At 42.6% G+C, this 20,001-nt stretch overlaps 1 long non-coding RNA gene across 1 annotated transcript; it reads right to left on the minus strand.

Annotated features, from left to right (window-relative positions):
- Positions 1–12,712: 12,712 nt before the first annotated feature.
- Positions 12,713–19,241, minus strand: LOC123383823. Its single transcript, XR_006594073.1, has 2 exons — positions 18,221–19,241; positions 12,713–18,156 (listed from the first exon to the last, which is right to left on the minus strand). It is a non-coding gene; the product is annotated as an uncharacterized LOC123383823 (long non-coding RNA).
- Positions 19,242–20,001: the final 760 nt, after the last annotated feature.

The following is a 20,001-nucleotide window of genomic DNA, read 5'->3' on the forward strand; positions in this document are numbered from 1 at the left end:
TGGGCTGTCAGCACAGAGCCTGACGTGGGGCTTGAACGCACAAAGCGTGAGATCATGACCTGAGCCGAAGTCAGACACTTAACCGACTGAGCCATCCAGGCGCCCCATATTTATTTTTTATTCAGTGTTTAATGTTCTTGACTTGTAATACAGAAAAATGTCCAGCTAACACTACAGATGAAAACAAGTAGCTTCACTTACAATCAGTTCTTATGTATTTAAAGATGTTATAAAGGAAAGGGAGTTGGAGTTTAGATTACAAGTTCTTGTCCATATGAAATTGGGATTTCTTATTCATAAATGTATCTTAATGACTCCATTAAAAAAACTTCCAATCTACTACCAAGAGTTACTGTATTTTAAATGTATATTTGTTGGAACTCAGCCCAGTGCTTGCAGTATTTGAGTACATACTCTCATAAAACATTAGTCCAGTTCACAACTATATAGGACAAAAAAAGTAAAAATTTTAAATGGAAAACAATGAAAAGTATACTTAATGCCTGAGATTAGAAAAACCCTAAATATTAGATCTTGTACCAATTATGACATGGATTCCTTTTCTCGATGTAGGAATAATCCTAGGAAACCAAAAGGAACTTTGAAAAGAAGATACTTATGGAGGGGTGCCTGAGTGGCTCAGTTGGTTGAGCATCTAACTTTGGCTCAGGTCATGATCTCATGGTACCTGAGTTCAAGCCCTGCATTGGGCTCTGTGCTGACAGCTCGGAGCCTGGAGCCTGCTTTGGACTCTGTGTTTCCCTCTCTTTCTGCCTCTCTCCTTCTCTCTTTCTCAAAAATAAATAAACATTTAAAAATTGTTTGCAAATAAGATACTTAGGGAAAAATTTCTGTTTGGAAATATTTCACTGAAGCATTCCCAAACACCCTTGCTTTTTTTCCCCCCTAAGAGCACATATTTTGGAATTCTGCTTTTGAAAGAGACATGAAAATCACTGAATGTAACCTACAGCAACTGGAAAGTTAAGGGTTCTCTAAGATTTACCTTTACCCTGGAAATTTCAGGCAACGGCTTCTCCCTGGGGGGGAAGGGGAGGTCTACGTGGTGTGACCTAACATAGCAATAGATCGATGGATTTACAGTAGAGAGGATCTCCCAAGTGCACTAAAACAATCAGTGCCTCCCTTTCTACCAAAAATGGTAAAGAAGTCAAGATTCAGTGTGATACAAGAGGGTAGACATCAACATCCAGGAAGAAACAGTGGTTTTAGTAAGCGATCTCCGATGGTAACATGGAGTTTGGTGTGCCAAACAACTTCAGGAGAGTGACTGATCTGATGAAGGGGCCATGGTAGTAGATTAGACCTTAGGTGGGGATGGTTTGGTGAGAGGGGCTGAGACTCAAGACTTAGATTTAGTATATATTCAGTTTGAATTCCAGAGGCCGGCTTCTCCATGGCTTTTAATTCGACATACATTTGATTCTCAGTAGAGAGATTTATTTACAAAGTTGAGTTGTTTTCTTGATATTCAGTAGGGAGAATCCATAAGGGGTTATGTTAATCACAAAATTCAGCGTCTGACTTAGGCTCAGGTTACAATCTCACGGTTCGTGGGTTCAAGCCCCGCGACGGGCTCTATGCTGACAGTTCAGAGCCTGGAGCCTGCTTCAGGTTCTGTGTCTCCCTCTGTCTCTGCCCCTCCCCCACTTTTCACTCTGTCTCTCTCTCTCTTTCAAAAAACAAATAAACATTAAAAACGTTTTTTAATTTTAAAAAAGCACGCAACCAACATTTCGCACATATCCTCAATGCATGTGGGTAATGCATGCAACAGTAAATAATTTCACACTGTTCAGCCAGAGGTTTTTTTTCCCCCGTCTATTCATGACCACATCCAGGGATAAGCAGCAATTTCTTACCATTTCTTTGTCTTCCTTACAGGTTTTGAGAATAGAATTAAGTTTTTAACTTGAAACAGTTGGAAGGTGGCTGACTTGATTTGCACGTCTGAGTTGTAATATTGGTTCCTCCAAAAGGCATTTTCTGTATCTGATTGAAGATTAGCTCATGCCTCAGCTAACATTACCAGATTCTAATAGAATGCCATTTCAATCCAAAGCACTCAAAGGACCATGATGACTTCAAATCACATAAGTCTTAGTTATGGAAATGAAGCTCATTCAAGTCTCTACTACGGTGTTTACGCTCTAAGCCTCCCTCTCATTTGACCACAGCAGCATTTACAAAGGCAAATTCATGATCTGGGAAAGGGACCCTGTCTTTTGCTCTGTCGTACTTGGTATTTCTACTTGTTTCTCTCTAACCACTGGAAGAGATGACCCTGCAGCGAGTATGGTAGCAGGGCCAAGTGCCCAGAGGGAGGTGGGGCCTCTCGGACTAGGGGACTGGAAGAAGGAAACTGCCACCTCAGAGAAAGGGAGAAATCAGGAATGGAGCAGTGGCCTGTAAAGGAAATTTGAGGATCGAATGCTTGGAAAAGCAAAGGTGGAGTGGGATCAAGGATGAAAGCTGAAGTCAAGTTTGGGAGGCAGAGACATGAATGGGAGGTCAGGCAGAGGGGCCCTGAGCTATGCTCTGGAATACTACATTCTGGAAGGCCCCTTTGATTCCTCCAGCTATTGCCTCCTCCTTTAAATCTCCCTATTAGTGACTTTTTCTGGCACAACTAGTAATGTGCTTTATAATCTATTGGGGGATTTGCCAAATCCTTAAGGCCTTTCCTCTGTATCTAAGTAAAGGTAACAAGGAGATAAGAAAACTGGCATTTACTGAGCACCTGCTATATGTGTGAACCAAATTAAGCATATTTATATATTATTTAATTGTGCACATTTGACAGATGAGGACACTGAGGCTCAAGATTGCTGAACTAACAAGCAAGGGAGGGAGGCAGGACCTAACCTTCCACCTCAGCCCCCATAGTTTGCCTCCCACAGCACCATCAGCCGGCTGCCTGGGAACGAGGGAGTGAGTCCCGACTGCAGATCTTCGCTGTCTTTGCTCTATAACCAGGAGGAAGCCCCGGGGCCTCGGCCACCTCCCGACTTCTCCCAAGTGGATGTTCCAGCTTGTGCTTTATTCAGCCTTGGTTCCTTCCTTTGCCTGTTCTCAGGGTTTGGATCATTTTACTTGCTCTTTTGTAGGACTGTTAGCCAGGGAAGCCGAGGCAGGACCAAGGAGAACCCTGGTGTGGATTTCACTCTTCGTTGGGAGCTCTGGACAAATGTTGCAGACAGAAATGATTTGCTTATGTTAGTTTTATGGGAGTAACTTCTGACTTCAGAGAAGCTTAAAATCCCCTATTTTGAAGGAACCTAAGGAATCACCCGTTTTTGCCTCCCATTTCTCATTACAGATACAAGGGACTTAGGAGACACATGCTGAGGATCACTGGGGTTGGGGGCCTGTTGTTATATATTGTAGAGAATGTCCTGTGATTGTTTGTTTTTTAAAACATCTGTATCCTTTTAATAAAGGAAGGGGAAAGTCTGAGTATCTAGAGTGCCTTTCCTTTGGGCAGTAGAAGCTTGGGAGGTAGATATTTAGCAAGAAATCTCCTAAACTGGAGACTAATTCCCTCCAACTTTGGTTAAATTTCTGACCTCTCCATCCAAACCTCCAAAATGCACCGTCCTTAGGAACATCCATTCCTCCCTCTAAGACCTGGGGGTGAGCTCCTCATGGTTGTGGTCTGAGCGCAAAGGGCTATGAGTAAGATTTCCAGCATCACATAGAACACTTCTGAACTTCTTATTCTAAAAGATAACTTTCTGTGATCTCTTCTCTGCTTCCATTGTTATTATTTGACTGCAGGCTCTGTCTCCCTTGTAACCTCTCAGACAAGTATAAACCACTCTGTCATCTTTGAATGCCAGGAAACAAAATGAAAAGTAATGAGATGTCTCTGGCAGAGAGGTTTGTGTTGATGCATTCCTTCATTTACGCATTTTTTTTTATTTTGCATTATTGTGCATTTTATTATCTTGACTTAAAACCGTAGGTCACAATTAGGAGGTAAAACATAAAGGCATAGATTTAAATGATATCAACCCATACCCTCTCCATTTCATTCTTTTCTCTGGCCAAAACTGAAATCCCTTTGATTTCATTTCCTCATTCCCTATAATGGTGGATCGATCTGCCAGTGTAGACAATGTGTCATTGGCTCTCTTGTTTTCAGTTAATATTACACTTTTATGCATTAACTCCAACCCACCAGCTATACGTTTGTGTCATTACACGCCTCGCTTACACACATTCAATTAGATGTACAACGTGCATCCCATAGTTTATTGAGTTGATTATGATAAGAATTGTGATAAATGGCATTTAGTAGCTTTAATTTATCATCCAGAAATTTTCATTTTCCAACATCACTCAGGGAATTAAGAGTAGCTGCTAAGCTGACCCAGTGTGAGTCTTCCTTCCCTTGCATCACTGCACATTCATTACGGTTCACGGTACAGAACGATGACCTTCATTCATTCAAACAAGTTTCGCTGAGTACCTGGTGGGTGCCAGATACCAGCGGAGGCACGGGGGACCCGGGGAGATAACAGGCAAAACCCTTGCTCTCAGTGGCTAGCAAGCAAGGAGCAGAGAGGACGACAGACCAATAGTCTGTCATATATCCAGGGACAGAGGGTTCATGAGGCCGGGGAAAGGAACTGAGGTCACAGTAGGCAGGGACAGCGTCTCTAAGAAGGTGACCTGGAGGAGAGACCTGAATGAAGCGGAGCGAGCTAAGCAGCTACTGGGCAGCCTTCCAAACATGAGCAGCAGCAAATGTCCAGGACCCCAGGATGGAGTGCGGGTGGCATGTGTGAGGGACAGAAAGGACACAGAATCTGGAGTGCAAGGAGGAATGCGGAAAGCGACTGAGAATAGGTAGCTGATGGATAGATTCATGTAAGGCCTTGTGGGCCTAAAAAGCAGCTTAAATCTCATTCTGATAAAGTTGGGATGCCATTGGAGGGTTTTGAGTAGGGGGACATAAACTGACCTTTGTTTTAAAAGAGTCACTCCAGGGGCCCCTGGGTGGCTTAGTCGGTTAAGTGTCCCACTTTGGTCAGCTCATGATCTTATGGTTCGTGGGTTTGAGCCCCACACCGGGCTCTGTGCTGACAGCATGGAACCTGCTTAGGATTCTCTCTCTCTGTCTCTGCCCATCCCCACTCATGATCTCTCTCTCTCTCTCTCTCTCTCAAAATAAATAAATAAACATTTAAAAAGAGTCTCTCCAGCTGTGATGAGGAGAATGGACTACAGGGGTAAGAGTAGAAGCCAGGAAACCAGGAAGGAGTCACACAATAACCTCACAAAAGGTAATGGGGAGCTGGACCAGGACGGGGTAGGGGAGGGAAGGTAGGTTCCCGCTGTGCTCTGAAGGTGAAGCCAACAGGCTTTGCTGAAAGATTAAGAGACAGGAGAACTCCAAGGACTGGGGGTGCATAGCTACTAGAATAAAGATGGTGTTTACTGAAAGAGAGAAACCTGAAGGAAGAGAAACCCAGAGAAGGAAGAAACTGAGGGTTCTCCTTTGGACATATTAACTTAGAGGAGGTTGTTGGATGTGTGGGTAGAGATCAAATTCAGAGGTGAGGTTAGGTGGAAATGTGAGCCAAGCCTCCTTTGACATCTATAGATCTTGCTAACCTTAAGTTTGAGTCTGTTTATGTCTGAAGTTTTGTCTCTCTTTATTTCCCTTCTCTTATTCCCAGATTCTTCTCTGCCCCCCTCCCCCCACTCAGGAATACACCTTCTGAACTCTCCTGCCCCAAACCCACAAACCAGGTATTCTCAGAGCACTGTGCAGGAACTAGAAAAATCCTTTGGAAAAAAAGGAAATTCCTCCTCTTTAAAGTGTGTTTTGATTATTCCTTCATATGCAGCATGACTGAAAGCCTTTACATTTTAAGCAATGTGAGAGAATTTTTTTTAATTTTTTTAACGTTTATTTATTCTTGAGACAGAGAGAGAGAGAGCATAAACAGGGGAGGGTCAGAGAAAGAGGGAGACACAGAATCTGAAACAGGCTCCAGGCTCTGAGCTGTCAGCACAGAGCCCGATGTGGGGTTCGAACCCACAGACCTTGAGATCATGACCTGAGCCAAAGTTGGACGCTTAACCAACTGAGCCACCCAGGTGCCCCAAGAGAATTTTTTTTTTAATGTTTATTTGTTTTTGAGAACGAGAGAGAGACAGAGTGAAAGCAGGGGAGGGGCAGAAAGAGAGAGAGAGAGAGAGAGAGAGAATACAAGAGAGAATACAAGCAGGCTCCAGGCTCTGAGCTGTCAGCACAAAGCCCGACCCAGGGCTCGAACTCACAGACCATGAGATCATGACCTGAGACGAAGTTAGTCGCTTAACCGACTGAGCCACCCAGGCACCTCGTGAGAGATTCTTATTGAGAAAAATAAATGCCTATAGAACAAAGGCTGGACTTGCCAGGCTGGCATTTAAGTTTCTGAATAATCTGACTCCATCCCACCTCTTCAAGGCTCCATATGTTTAACTTCGGAGGGCAAATGTACAAATCCAAAAGTTGGTCTCATCTTTGCCCCATGAGAGGAGGCCATTACTCCAGGCACCCAGGGAGGGCAGGTAGTGGCAACATCGAAGGAAGAGACGTATGGACAGAAGCTCAGTCCTAGTCTTAGGGAAAGACTTGGAGAACACAGATAACCTGGTTCCTGGAGAGGGGATCTCTGGTGCAGGGCAGAGCAATTTCACCACAGCCCAGGACCCAGCTTCCATGCTCTTTGGTGAACCTGTGGTATCTTGTACCTGAGGAAAGGGGTGACTTAAATTGCAGAAGTATTTGTATTGCTTGAAATGGGGCTCCCTACTTCACAACAATCACTGATTAGTACCCTGTCATTCTTCTTAGAGATTATTAGTCTCGCTTGCTACATAAAGCTGTGGTTGAGTGTTGTCTCTGGAGTCTGTGTACCTGAACTTGGAACCCACTCATACTAGGTCTGTGACATGGAAGAAATTATTTAGGGTTTTTGTAGCTCAGTGTCTATGTCTGTAGAACTTACTTCAGGAGGTTGTGGTGAAGATTAAATGACTTCGGATGAACAATGTGCTTACAACAATGCTGAGCACGGAGTAAATGCTTGGAAGCAAGAGCCATTGTTCTCATCAGTCCACCAACACCGAGGACGTCAGAGCAGAGCATCTGCTTGTCTTTGGGGAAAGGCGGAAATGCAGCCTAAGGAACTGGGAGACTGCAGGGGAAACCCTGAGTTAGAAGTGGACTCAGTCATGTGGTGTTCTGGGAGGTTCTGCCAGTGAAATGCCACCTCTCCATACGCCTCTCCTCTCAGACCCTATCATAAACCACGCTCTTTTTTATGCCCCCCTGAAAAATACTTCTTCATTGGCATGTTAGTTATCAAATTACTCATTATACAAACTACTCCAAAACTTGGTGGCATAAAACAATATGCATTTAATATCTCATAGGGTCCTGAATCGGGGAACACTTAAGTGGGAAGTTCTGGCTCAGGGACTCTCCTGGGGGTGTAGCCAAGATGATGAACAGTCGGGGTGCCTGGGTGGCTCAGTCGGTTAAGCGTCCGACTTCGGCCCAGGTCATAATCTCATAGTTCGTGAGTTCGAGCCCCTCGTGGGGTCTGTGCTGACAGTTCAGAGCCTGGAGACTGCTTTGGATTCTGTGCCTCCCTCTCTCTTTGACCCTTCCCTGCTCACACTTTGTCTCTCCCTCTCTCAATAATAATAATTAAAAAAAAAAAACATTAAAAAAAAAAAAAGATGGTGACCAGTCATCTGAAGGGTTGGCTAGGGGACTCACCTCCAAAATGGCTCTCTCATGTAGCTGTTGGCGAGAGGCCTCAGCTCTTCACCCACACAGACTTGTCCATAGGGCTGCCTAATGTGACAGCTGGCTTCCCCCAGAATGGGTGATTCAGGAAGCAAGGATGAAGCCATCATATCTTTTATGATTAGTTTCAGAAGTCATTTGCTGTCACATCCCATTTGTTAGATGTAAATCCCTAAGTCCCATTCATAAGCAAGGAGAAAGTGAACTCCACCTTTTTGAGGAGGAGACTGACAAAGAATTGTAGACATTGCAAAATGACTACAATTGGTAACCAAGACTCAGAGCCAGTGAGTTGTAATATTGAGGACAGTACAAACTCTGCCTTTATCATCTGTAAAAAAAAAATTATTTATTTATTTTTGAGATAGAGAGAGAGAGAGAGAGAGAGAGAGAGAGAGAACAGGGGAGGGGCAGAGAGAGAGGGAGACACAGAATCCAAAGCAAAGCAGGCTCCAGGTTCTGAGCTGTCAGCACAGAGGCCCATATGGCTAGAATTCACAAACTGCAAGAACATGACCTGAGTCGAAGTTGAACCCTTGACCAACTGAGCCACCCGAGTGCCCTTGTCTTTATTATCTTTAAAACTCATTGGTTTATGGAACCTTGGACTATCTATGGGGATAGGCACTAAAAACTCTGAGAACCTCAAAACAGTGTTTTGTGGTTGGTCCAACTCAGGCCCTGTTAAGAACCCTGAGCACATATGAGTTCCTTAAAGCATACGTGACCACGGGAACTGTTGGGGATGGTAAAGAGGCAGCAGGGTCCCTGTGAGTCCCTGATCATCTGATGACTGTTGCTCAGTCAGCAATATGGTTAAGCCCACCTTTTGTAACTCTTAACATTAAAATGTTATTTTCTTTTCAGCCATGAGACTAAACTCTGTCAAGGTAAGTTTTGGCATGAGTGGAGAGTGGCCCTCGGGGTTTTTAATTCTTTTCTTTTGATCTCAAAAGCATGAGATGGTAAGTTATAAGAAAATGATAGAACACACCTATCACAGAAACCTCCACAGAAGTTGCAGAAAGATCTTTACTAACATAAAAAGATGTTTATGTTATAACATTAGAAGTGAAACAAGCTAGTTATAAAACAATATATAAGCCAGATCCCTTGTTAATTTAAAAATTTCCTATGGATTTATATCTGTCTATAGATCTATATCAATGGATTTACATTTAGAAGCATATATACCAAAATATCAACACTGGATAACAATGGTTATTTCTTTTTAAAAAATATATATATATATATTTATTTATTTATTTTTAATTAATTTATTTAAATTCCAGTTAGTTAACATACACTGTAGTATTGATTTCAGGAGTATAAACCAGTGGTTAACTTACATATAACACCTAGAGCTCATCCCAACAGGTGCTCTCCTTAATGCCCATCACCCATTTAGCCCTTCCCCCCCCACACCTCCAATCTGGCAATCCTCAGTTTGTTATGGTTTGTCTCCCTCTCTGTTTTTAATCTTATTTTTCCTTTCCTTCCTCTATATTCATCTGTTTTGTTTCTTAAATTCCACATATGAGTGAAATCATCTGATGCCTTTATGCTAAGCGAAATAAATCAGAGAAAAACAAACAATGGTTATTTCTGCTTGATAGGATTAGAGGGACTTATGCTTTTTTCCTAATTTCTTAGTGATGAATACATATTGTTCATTTTAAATAGTTGATTTTCAAGGAAGAAGGTCTGGGGATAGCAGACATAATATACACTGGAAAATATGGTTACTTAAGTCATTGTGTTAGTGTCGAGTGACAAAACCAAAAGATTTCGTAATGAATTTGATATTCTTTATTCAAGGGAAGGCAGTCCATGGATTGGGGGAATACAGTGCCTCACAAGCAGTGGAACACTCTCCCCAGGGTATTTAGGGGACAGTGAGTTTTACACAGTTAGAAGAGGTAATGTGGAAATAGTTGGCCAGGAGGTCTTATTTCCTAGGGTAGAGTAAGCTAGCTAAGGGTAAGTTGGAGACTTGTGACTGGTATGGGTTAGATTTCCTTGACAATGAGGTATTTCCCGTAAGTGTGGCTGATTTCGGTTCAGATTTGTAACTTGAGCCAGCCAACTGGGATGGCTTCTATTTTGTGGGTATTGATCTACAAATTAACTTTATCATTAGAAACTTTAAAATCATTTAAGACTGGGGATGCCTGGGTGGCTCAGTCGGTTAAGTGTCCGACTTCAGCTCAGGTCATGATCTCGAGGTCCGTGAGTTCGAGCCCCGCGTCGGGCTCTGTGCGGTCAGCACAGAGCCTGGAGCCTGTTTCAGATTCTGTGTCTCCCTCTCTCTCTGACCCTCCCCCATTCATGCTCTGTCTCTCTCTGTCTCAAAAATAAATAAACGTTAAAAAAAATTTTTAAAATAAAAAATAAATCATTTAAGACTGGATTCAAAACCTTGTTTGGATCCTGATGTGAGCTGAAAAACCAGTGTGATATTGCAATTTATAACAACAATTATGTATGTGGTTTTCCTCTCTATTTCTGGCACAAAGCCCCTAAAACCATTGGAATTTCCTAAGTGATGAGAGCAACACAGATGTCTTTTGTTATGTTAATTAGGCAGCTTTTGGGAAGCCCCTATAAAACCCAAGGATGGGGATGGTTGCCAGGCAAGCCAACCACGTGATTAGAGGATTGGAACTTAGAGTCCCAACTCTTATCTCTGGGGAGGGAAAAGGGGACGCAGATTAAATTCGATAACAGACGGCCAATGATTTATTCAATTGTGTCTATGTTATGAGACCACCATAAAAACCCAAAAGGACAAGATTCAGAGAGCTTCCAGGTTGGTGAACACCTGGAAATTTGGGGAGACTGAAGTACTCAAAGAGGGCATGGAAGCTTTTGTGACTTGCTTTATGCATCTCTTCCATAGGGCTGTTCCTGAGTTGTATAAACCAATAATCTAGTGAGTAAACTGGTTTTCTGGGTTCTGTGAGTTGCTCTAGCAAATGAATTGAGGGGAGTCATTGCAACCTGAGATCTAAAGCCAGTTGGTTAGAAGCAGAGGTAAAAACCTGGACCTAAAATTGATATCTAAAGTGGAGGACAGTCTTGTAGGATTGAGCCTTTAGTCATGGAATCTGACACAATCTCTGGGTAGATGGTGTCAGAATTGAGCTAAACTGAAAGACACTCAGTTGCTGTTCCAGAACTGCTTGGTAGTGTTGATGAGGGAGCTTGGGGCAAGCTGAGGGCAAAATATAGGCTGGCACACTTCTCTGCCCCACAGGTAGATTATGTATGATATTCCTCAGACAATCCTGGCTACCCAAGAACAAAGGAAAGGCATTTAAGTGTTTGCCATGGTAATGTGGAAAACTAAGGCAAATGAAAAATTAAATTCCCTTACTGCCTACAGCCCATTGACAAGTCCTTGAGACTGGCAGAGTGACCTCCCTCTAACGAGTTCAGCTACCTCAAGGATGACACTTTTCTGGGGTCAAAAGATAACTTTAGCTTAACATTATCCCAACCTGGTGGATCTTGAAGTCAACTTCCTTTATCTCAACTGCCCCAAGATATGTGTTGGCAATCATACTCCAAGCTTATAGACCCTGATATACATCTAAAAGATCTCATGACTGAGGTTCTTTAAATGGTAATAAATGGTGTTTCCCTAGCAACAGCTAGCCTGTCACAGTCCTGAAAACCTTGCTTCCAAAATTTCTTAGAGACTTACTTTATCCCTGACCCCCTCCCAACCCGAGGGTACATAATGAGTTACCTGTCATGACCATAGTGCAGCTCTTCCTGCCCATAGGTCCTGTCCCCATGCTTTAATAAAATCATCTTTTTGCACCAAAGATGACTTCAAGAGTTCTTTCTTGGCCATCAGCTCTGGACCCCACGAGCCCCCTGTTACCCCAAAACTTCGTTTCCCACACTTCATCACTGTGGGAAAACCCCCATCAGAATTGGTGTCAGGGGGCACCTAGATGGCTCAGTTAGTGGAGCATCTGACTCTTGATTTTGGCTCAGGTCATGATCCCAGGGTCATGGGATGGAGCCCCAAGTCAGGCTCTGTGCTGAACACGGGGCCTGCTTAAGATTATCTCTCTCTCCTTCTGCTGCCCCTCTTCCCACACACACACACACACACACACTCTCTCTCTCTCTCTCTCTCTCTCTCTCTCTCTCTCCCCCCCCCAAAATAAAAATTAAAAAAAAATAATTGGTGTCATAATTGTTAAATAGTAAAAAGACACTTTTGCAATCTGGGAAATTTGATCATGGACTGGATACTAGATTGGGTTTGGCAAACTATGGCCTGATCCTTGTTTTTATAAATAAACTTTAGTAGAACACAGCCACATTCCTTCATTTATGTATCATTTAAGGCTGCTTTCTTCCCATAATAGCAGACGTTGAATAATTACAATAAAGGCTATAGAGCTCACAAAGTCTGACCCTTTACAGAAAATAATTTGCTCATCCATTAATGCTATTTGAAAAACATCCATAATGTTTGGAGATGCAAACCAAGTAATCCCTACATCCTTTACTATGCATGTCCACTATTTGCCTTAAAATACTTCAGCAAAGGAGGGGAAAAAAAAGCAAAATAGGTTACATGAAACACATCTTAGTGACTACTGAAGCTAAGTGAAGGCTATATGGGGAATAATTGTATTATTCTCTCTACATTTGTTTGAATTTCTTTTGTACAAAGGATACATAACTGTGTTTAATTTGAATCATTAACATGTGTGCTAGATTGTTGGCCAAAATGGCTGCCATGACTCTCTCCCTTGTCCCTCAACTGGGAGATATATATAAACAAGTGCAGTACATCCATACAATGTCATAGTATTCAGCAACGGAAAGGAAGAACTACTGATACACTCAACAACATTGATGAATCTTCACTGTATATTGCCTAGATTCAAAAGACTACATATTGCATTCCATTTATATGGCATTCTGGAAAAAGCAAACTAGAGGGATAGAGAAGCGATCAGTGGCCATCAGGGGCTAAGGGGTGAGGGAGGGGTTGACTGCAAAGGGGACATTTTGAGGGTTTATAGAGACTTTGTCGTATCCTTACCACAGTGTGGCATGATTTTACACCTAGTCTCAAGTGATTCTAGTTATTGTCAGTCCATCACCAGTGATCTGTTCAGTTCCACATTAGAATTGTTCAGTTCCAGTTTCTAAGAGGCTGACACCATGAACCTTACTCCCTAATGTGATGCTACCTGGAGAAGTTTCTTTTCCAGCTCTTTACTATATTCCTGTCTCATAAGATGGTCCATACAAGACTTTCTTCTGATAGATCCCTCTCATTGGAATGCTTATTTCCCTTTGCATTTGCCTGAAAACTTGTCCCAGAAATAGAGAACTTTGTACGCAAAACTTTAGGTTGTCACTCGGGTGTCTCCAGACCAGCTCCTGAAGGATTTGGGTCTAGTTCTTAAGGAAAAGGTGATTGAAATACACTGAACAAGTCAAGTGATACTCGAGATGTCATATTATTCTTTCCCCTGACCTAGGTAGGGTACCATCTCAACACAGTGCAACCAAGGGGACACTTATCCACATTCCTACACCAGATGATTACTCAGAATTGCATAATGCTTGAGATCTTAAATTCCAGAAAACTATTCTCATTCTTGTTACCATCTGCTCTCCCTATTCATTGAGAACATCATTACTTACCTCTTTCTAGGCCACTTGACATCTAGTAGCCTTGTTCTTCTGCTGCAACTATCCCAATGTGGCAAACCCAGGACCAAACCATCCCTGGTCTATGTTCCTGTCTGTCTTTGCTCAGAACACCTGACAGCGATTTCACCATCATGCCAAAACAAAAGCATGGCCTCCATGAAAGATCAAGTGGTTCTTCAGTGCCATTTGGAAATCTTTTTATGTACCATATTTTCTGCCTGGCACATTTTAAATGCCCATCTAGTAGTTGGAAAATTAAGAAAAAAATTGCACCCTCCTTTTCCTGGCCTTCTTTACAACTAAACCACAGACCTATCACGTAGGTGCCCCGGTCAAGCTCATCCATCTGAGACCTTATTTTGGAAGTCAGCAATGTAAAGAAACAGGCTCTTGTGAGGCATCAATTCGACTGGTGAGAGCAGCAGTAAAAGCATCCAGATGTTGAAGTTGGCAATGGTTACAAGATAGAGGGGACAGACATCCTTTCCACTGTGGGCCAGGGTAGACCCATCAGGGGAATGAGAAAACATTTCCCATACTGCAATGCAGTAAGTCCCTTGATGGCTCATAATTTACTTTACAACCTCCATTCTTATGTACTTGGCTGATAGTAGGTGCTTAATACATGTTTAGAATTGATGACTAGCCCAAGGTCACTCAATAGGTCTAGGATCCAGATGTGTCAAATTCATTCTTTCAACTCTAAAGCCACTACTCTTTCCCAGACATAACTGGTAGAGCTGTTTTCTGTATCTGACTCCACCATTAGGCCTGGAATAAATAACGATGGTTGCTTACAACGAAGTCCTCCCATTCCTGGCTTTTCTTCTTCTGGCTCAGCAGCGGAGATGGTAGGACATTTGCAGAGGGCATAGCGCATTTGATATTTGCTGAAGGGGATGATTCACTGTGCCTTCTAAAAGCAATAGCTAAACTTGGGTCCTGTGAGATGCAACCTTGAGGAAAGTGTGAACAGCACTGTGGGAAGCTTGACTGGTGAGAAATGACCAGGGGCTTGGAGGCCTTCCCAATGCCAGAGAAGGTGGTAGGGGACACATTCGGGGCTCAAGGAAAACAGCTGTCTTCTATCTCTAAATGAGATAACCATGACAGCTTGAAATGCATGCAAGTAACTCTTCAGTCATTTCAAAAGTATTTTTACCATAGTGTTCCTCAAGACTCTCTGCATGCGTCACACTGTGAAACATGTGGCAGAGACAGTGTTGTGTTTTTGTCTTCCACAGGAGGGGCTGCTGCCCTGTCTCTGGTGACCCCTGAGAAGCTCCAGCGCTGTTGTGGGCCCTCCGCACCAACACCGATGGGCGGTGGAAAATAGTCTTTGCCGTCGCCGCAGTTGAGGGTATGGTCCCAGATATGCGCATGTGCTGTGTGGGAAAGCAGATGTCAACCTCATCAACAGTTCAGGAGAGCTCACTGAGGATGGGGTGGGGCATGTGATCACCATTATGCACAATCCACACCAGTACAGGATCGAAGACTGGGTCTTGAGAAGACAGGAGGTGAGGAACGGAAAAGTACAGCCAGGTCAGGCCAACGGTCTGGACAACAAGCCCTGTGAACCTGGATTGACTGAAGATTCAGGCCCATGAGGGCTGCACCACTTCCCATGGTGTATTCCCATATTGCAGTAAGTTTCTTAATTGCCCATAATTTACCTCTACCACCTTGGACTTCGTGTCAAAGGCCAACCAGGCTGCTGTGGCTGCCGAGAAGAGATAGAACTATAGGTCTTTTCTGTTAAAACATGTTTTCTACACATACAAAAGAAATGAGGTCATGTGACTTATTGCCAACGGAATGCAGATGAAAGGGATGTGACCACCTTCTCTGCCTCTGAAAACCGTTGAGATCCCCCAATGCACCTCCCACTCCCACCACACCCCCCTCACTCTGCTCTGGAGTGAAGGTTTCAGAATCTGGAGCCACACAATAGAAGAGGTCAAACTATCTGGGTTCACCACTTGGAGACCGGACTGACTAAACTCTTTGTTAGGCTGTGATGTGCATGAGATATAACCCTGCCATTGAGATATGTCAGAGACATTATGGATTGTATTAGTGACTGGCATGAATCACGGTAACACAGACCATGACCAAGATTCTCATCTACTGCTTAAAGGAACCAGTGGATAGTACCAATTAAAATAAAACTTAAATTTGGGCAATTTAGTTTGGAAAATATTTATCATTTACACTGTAATCTCCTTTTTACTTTGGGAAATTTCTATCTGCCCTCTGCATGGAATTTTCCTCTGCTCATGGCCCATCTCTCGCTCACCCTCCAACTCTCACCTTATGTCCCATGCCCACAGAGAAGGTTTTTTTCTGAGGCAGGTTCCCCCACCATTTTCTCTCATCGCACCCATGTTGTTTTTCTTATATAGCACTAATTACGATTTCTATCAATACACGTTTCTCTGTGTGTGTGTGTGTGTGTGTGTGTGTGTGTGTGTGTGTGTTTATTCCCCATGAGACAGTAAAAGCTCTGTGACACTGGACCTCATCACTGCCAAGTCCTCACTCCTTATAGCATGCAGCCACATGGTGGGAGACGTTAGTTGTACAAATGAACAAATTAATGAATAGGTACATGCTTTGGTCATTGCAGAGAATGAAGATGAATACAATGAATTCATGATTAATGGTGAGGCTTAGTCAAGCATGTAGTTAAGGACAAGATAAACTGCAACGTGGTATTTTTCAAAGTAATAGAATAAGAAGCCAACCTGAAGGAGTTCCCAATGGCCAGCACTGAAACAATTTGAGCAACCACACAAATAACGCAGTATTGGATTGTAATCCAAAGTCTAAAATAAACATCCACGAGTCTATACTAACATAAATAAATGCTTGAATAAGTAAATAATAGGAGGGAGAGACGAACCTCACATACAGAAGAATTCCATGTAGGTATTTCATGTAGGTACTTCCTGTCAAGGGTCCAGCATCTAATCCCCACCACGGGGGTGTGGGTGAGCTTAGTAACGTGCTTCCAGGGGGTAGAGTATGGGCAGAGGGGAGAAAGTAGCTTGACAGTGGAGGAACCTGGCAGAAATGACCTCAGCCAGGTAGGTGAGCAAGGGTAACACTATCGTGATAAATCATGTTGAAAATACACACGGTGGATGTGATGAAGGCATTTCGCCTCGGCAGCCTTCCTCCAAAGACCCACAAGCCGTCTAGCCATGAGAAAAACACTAGACAAAGCCAGTCTGAAGGGCATTGTACTCCGCAAATGTCATCAGAAAGAAGGAAAGTCTGAGAAACTATCACAGCCAAGAGGAGCCTGTATTAGCCAAAATTCTCCACAACGACGAAACCAAAACACTAGGGTGTAAATGTTTGCATCCTCACCAAATCTGTATGCTGAAATCCTAACCCTTGAAGATGATGATATTAGGATGTGGGGCTTTTGGAGGTACTTATGTCATGAGGGTTGAGGCTGCACGAATGGGATTAGTTATCTGAAAAAAGAGACCCTGCAAAGATCCCTTGCTCTCTTCACCATGTAAGGAGACAGATGTGAACCAGGAAGGCCCTCACCAGAGCATGACCACATGACCATGCTGATGTCTTGATCTCAGACTTCCCAGCCTCCAGCACTATAAACAATAAATTTCTGTTGTTTAGAAGACACACAGTCCAGTCTGAGGTATGAATACCAATCTGAATAGACTAAGCCTACACCACACACACACACACACACACACACACACACACACACACTCAAACTCACACAAATGAATTAATTATAAAGAATTGGCTCCTACAATCATGAAGGCTAGCAAGTTCAAAATCTGCACAACCAATACATGTCCCAGTTCAAGTCCAAAAGGCTGCCAGACTTCTGTAGAACCAGGAAGAGCTGATGTCCCAGTTCAAAGGTTGTCAGACAGAGGAAATTCTATGTTACTTGGGGGAGAGTTACCCTTTTGGTGTGTTCAAGCCCTCAACTGATTGGACGAGGCCGACCACATTGGGAGGCCAATTTGCTTTAGTCAGTCTACTGCTTTAAATGTTCTTCTCATCCAAAAGCACCCTCACAGAAACACCTAGTTGGTTTGTTCTGGGGTTTCAGCACAAAAAACAAACAGGAAAGCAAAAATAAAACCATCCAAACAAAAACACCCAGAATAATGTGTGCCCATTAAATTAACTATCACAGAACCTAGGGAAACATGATGACTAAATGTAATGTGGTCTCCTAAGTAGGATCCTGTAACTAAAAATGACATCAGGCAAAAGTAAGGAAATCTGAGTAAAGTACAGATTTTATTTAATAATAATGTATCAATATTGGTTTATTGATTGTGACAAATGCACTATACTAATGTAAATTGCTAGTAATAGAGAAAAATGCATGAAGGGTGTATGGCAACTCTGTACTAATTTTGAAATTTTCCTGGAAATCTAAAATTATTCTAAAATAAAAAAATATATATTTAAAAAGACGATCTGTTGATGAGTGATGTCAATAAAGGATTCCTGGACAAGGGTGGCTTTTAAAATAGATATTTTGATTGCAGGTGGGCAATCAGAATGTGGAAGCCCTTGAATGTCAGACTGGAAAGCTTTTATGCATAAGTATCTTCATGAAGATTTAGATAAATCTAAATCTTTAGATTTAGATAAAAGCTTTTATGCATGAGTATCTTCATGAAGATTTAGATAAACAGATCAGAGAAAGAGTGGGGATAGGGAAACCAAAGAGATTATTGCTGGGTCCAAGGGAAGGTAAAGAGGGATCCAATACGGTGCCAACTGTGGAAACAGAAAGGAGCTAGTGGATTTGAGAGACACCCAGGAGTGAATCGATGGGATTTAGGAGCAGACTGGATATAATGAAAGATCCAAAGGATTTTAAAGGATTTTTCAAGGATATTAGCTTCAGAGGCTTGAAGAATGTTGGTGACCAAAATGAAGGTAAGACAAGACCAAGAGCAGATTGAGAGAAGAACAAAAGTTTACATTTGCATTATCCTCAAACTATTCTGGACAGGACATCTGGAAGCACTTGGAAAATACACATGTGGTATTTGGTAGGGTGCCTCTGGTTAGAGATAGGGGTACTGGAGTCCTTGTCAGAGGTGGGAAACAGCTGGAGTCCTGGACATAGAAGACTCTGCTCAAAGGATGGGGAAGAAAGAAGGTTAAAGACACAGCACTGGAGGACACCAAGGGAGAAGGGGAAAGAATGTAGAAACCAGAGGACTTTAGGAGGTCAGAGGAGAAACAATGATGTGACTGAAGTTCAGTAAAACCCACCTTCCCCCTCCTTGCAGAAACAAAGTAAAAGAAAACCAACAGCCCTGTAAAATACACTGCAATTGATCAATCTAAACCAAAAAATCAGGAAAGAAGTTAAAACCTACTGGGAAGTCTTTTACTGTTAAGTAAAAATGACCAGTGAGGTGTGGTTAACAAACTGAATGCAAGGCAAGAAAAGATTTTGGGGGTGGGGCAGTTTTTGATGTAAAAAAGGGGAAATCACAATAATGATCTAGACCTGTAAGTCACAGATGAAATAAAGACTGAATCATAAAATTAAGGGTACCTTTATATTTAAAGAATAGACAAAATTTATTGTCTTATCCTAATATAGAAGTTTGTTATTTACTTGATATTCTTTTTTTTTTCATTTTTTTTTTAACGTTTATTTATTTTTGAGACAGAGAGAGACAGAGCATGAACAGGGGAGGGGCAGAGAGAGAGGGAGACACAGAATCCGAAATGGGCTCCAAGCTCTGAGCTGTCAGCACAGAGCCCGATGCGGGGCTCGAACTCATGGACCGTGAGATCATGACCTGAGCTGAAGTCGGACGCTTAACTGACTGAGCCACCCAGGCGCCCCTTACTTGATATTCTTAAGAGAAAAATGGTATTAAACTAATGGTTTAAAGCATGATTTCTAACATCTGTACTTCAAGAGAGAAAAAATGACACATAGCCTATACCAGATAGAAAACAAATTGCACAGCAAAGAAGAAAAAGAAGGAAACAATGCTTTAATATGCTTTAGTAGGCATCAGACATTGCGGTACCTGGATCCTTCAGTCAGTTAAGTATCTAACTTCAGCTCAGGTCATAATTTCACGGCTTGTGAGTTCAAGCCCCGTGTCAGGCTCTGTGCTGACAGCTCAGAGCCTACAGCCTGCTTTGGAGTCTGTGTCTCCCTTTCTCTCTCTCTCTCTCTTTAAAAAATAAGCATTAAACTTTTTCTTTTAAATAGGCATCAGATGTATAGAAAACCTAATCATTTGACTAAGTGTGAGTTAATCAACACCATTAAAATGCAAAAATATCAGATGAGGCTAAAAATGCTAGTCGAAAGGAAAATGAAATATTGTAACACAGAAAAGTTAAAAAAATATGGGGCGCCTGGGTGGCGCAGTCGGTTAAGCGTCCGACTTCAGCCAGGTCACGATCTCGCGGTCCGTGAGTTCGAGCCCCGCGTC

The sequence above is a fragment of the Felis catus genome, chromosome A2, assembly GCF_018350175.1.
Source record: "Felis catus isolate Fca126 chromosome A2, F.catus_Fca126_mat1.0, whole genome shotgun sequence".
Lineage (NCBI taxonomy): Eukaryota > Metazoa > Chordata > Mammalia > Carnivora > Felidae > Felis > Felis catus.